The sequence below is a fragment of the Elephantulus edwardii genome, unplaced genomic scaffold, assembly GCF_000299155.1.
Source record: "Elephantulus edwardii isolate Elephantulus edwardi_28Jun2011 unplaced genomic scaffold, EleEdw1.0 scaffold00075, whole genome shotgun sequence".
Taxonomy (NCBI): domain Eukaryota; kingdom Metazoa; phylum Chordata; class Mammalia; order Macroscelidea; family Macroscelididae; genus Elephantulus; species Elephantulus edwardii.
This window is the reverse complement of record NW_006399825.1, coordinates 13,640,862-13,642,872: the sequence shown is the minus strand read 5'-3', so window position 1 is coordinate 13,642,872 and position 2,011 is coordinate 13,640,862.

The following is a 2,011-nucleotide window of genomic DNA, read 5'->3' as shown; positions in this document are numbered from 1 at the left end:
TCTCCACAACCTCGCCAGCATTCGTTGCTTGCTGTTCTGTTGAATTTTGCTAGTCTTACTAGAGTGAGATGATATCTCATGGTTGTCTTGATTTGCATGGAGATTGTTTTTAAACCAACTTCTGCAGTCTGAAGTTGATCAAATGTGCCATCACAATGCATTGATAATTAGTGGTTGGAATTTGAGAGTTGAGAGAAAAAAAGAATGATTAGCAGTTTGAAAGTAGAAATTATAGAAGCCATGCAGGAGCTCTTGTAATATCATTTTGTAATACTAAAGGCTTATTTATTGAAAATATCTTTTTCCAACAATATAAACAGTGACAACATGTGCAGACTTCAGTGTATGGAATGCACAGGAATCAAACAGGCATCTAGAAAGAGACAATGAAGAATCTCAATATCATCAGTAAAATAAGGCCAAGGATTTACTAGCACAGAGTATCAATTATTCATCTGTGAGCTTACGGTGAAGCTAAAGGAAATGGAAGCAAGAACATAAGAGCCAAAATATGTCTTGGATACAACTTGAACTGAATATGTCCACTACAAATTTAGAGACCAAATCAACAATAGATTTGATGTTTTGACCTTTTTCATGTTATTACTTGGGTTAACCTCTGCAAATTAAAACATTTTAGTAATTTAAGAAAATGAGAACAATAGATAAATATTTCTATTGACTTATTAGTTATGCTTGCTTTTCATATTATACACACATTGCCAAGAAATATTGTCAAGAGAAATTATAAAGAAGTAAAAGTTATTTATGAAAATAAAAAAGAACTGATTTCATGAGTTGATCATTAATATACAAAGACTAGATGAGCTATAAGAAGACTTCTAGGATATTATGAAAAAATAACAAACAAAAAAACAAAAGATCAAAATAGAGTTTTGAAGAAACTCTGTTGCTTGAACTAGAATGTAGAAAAGATAAAGCAAAAGGGAGAAAACATGATGAAAGCTAACTGAAGATTTCAATGGTTACTTCAAGAGTATAAAGGAAAGTATTATAGGAAATGTGCAAAGACCTGGAGTTAAGAAATAAATAAATTAAATAAATAAATAAGAAGAGCATGTTCAACATTTCTCATGCTGTAAAACAAATTCAAGCCTCAAGTTGCAATAGTGAAATATATTTTGGGCAAAATATTGAACAATGAAGGAAGTAACAAAAGAAAATGGAATACACAGAGGCATTATGCCAAAAATAATTGGTCAATAGTCAATTATTTGAAGAAGTATCACATAATTGCCTCCACGGTCAACACTCTTGGCACCAGTAGCCAGGATATCAAAAAATGTATCGCAATGAGAAAGTCTGCTGTTAGGGACCTCTCCAAAGTACTGAAGAGCAATGGTGTCACTCTAAAGACTAAAATGCATCTGATATAGGCCATGGTCTTTACAATCACTTGTTATGCATCAGAGAGTTGCACAATGACTAGGGAGGATAGAAGGAGAATTGATGCCTTTGAGCTTTGATGCTGGAGAAGAGTATTGAGGGTACCATGGACTGCTAGGAAAACAAACAGATTCATCCTGGAGAGGGCTAAACCAGGCTACTTCTTGGAGGCAAGGATTCTGGGGCTTCGTCTGACATACTTTGGACATGTTGTAAGGAGGGACCGGTCTTTGGAGAGGGACATCATGCTTGGGAGGGTGGAGGAATGGCACAAGAGGGGAAGACCCTCTATGAGGTGGATTGATTCAGTGACTGGGGTAATTGGGATGGGTGTGTCAGAGGCAGTGCGACTGGCACAGGATAGAGCAAAGTTTAGGGACATTGTACATAGGGTCGCTATGAGTCGCAAGTGACCCGACAGCACATAACAACAACAACAACATGATTAAGAAGAATGGTATTGAAGTAAGGCCAAATGGCACTGAACACACTGATAAAAAATTGGCTCCAGGAGCTGACTGATACCAACTGATATATTTCAACAAATGGATGCAGCACTGGAGGTAAGTATTCATTAATCTATGCCAAAATATTTGGAAGACAG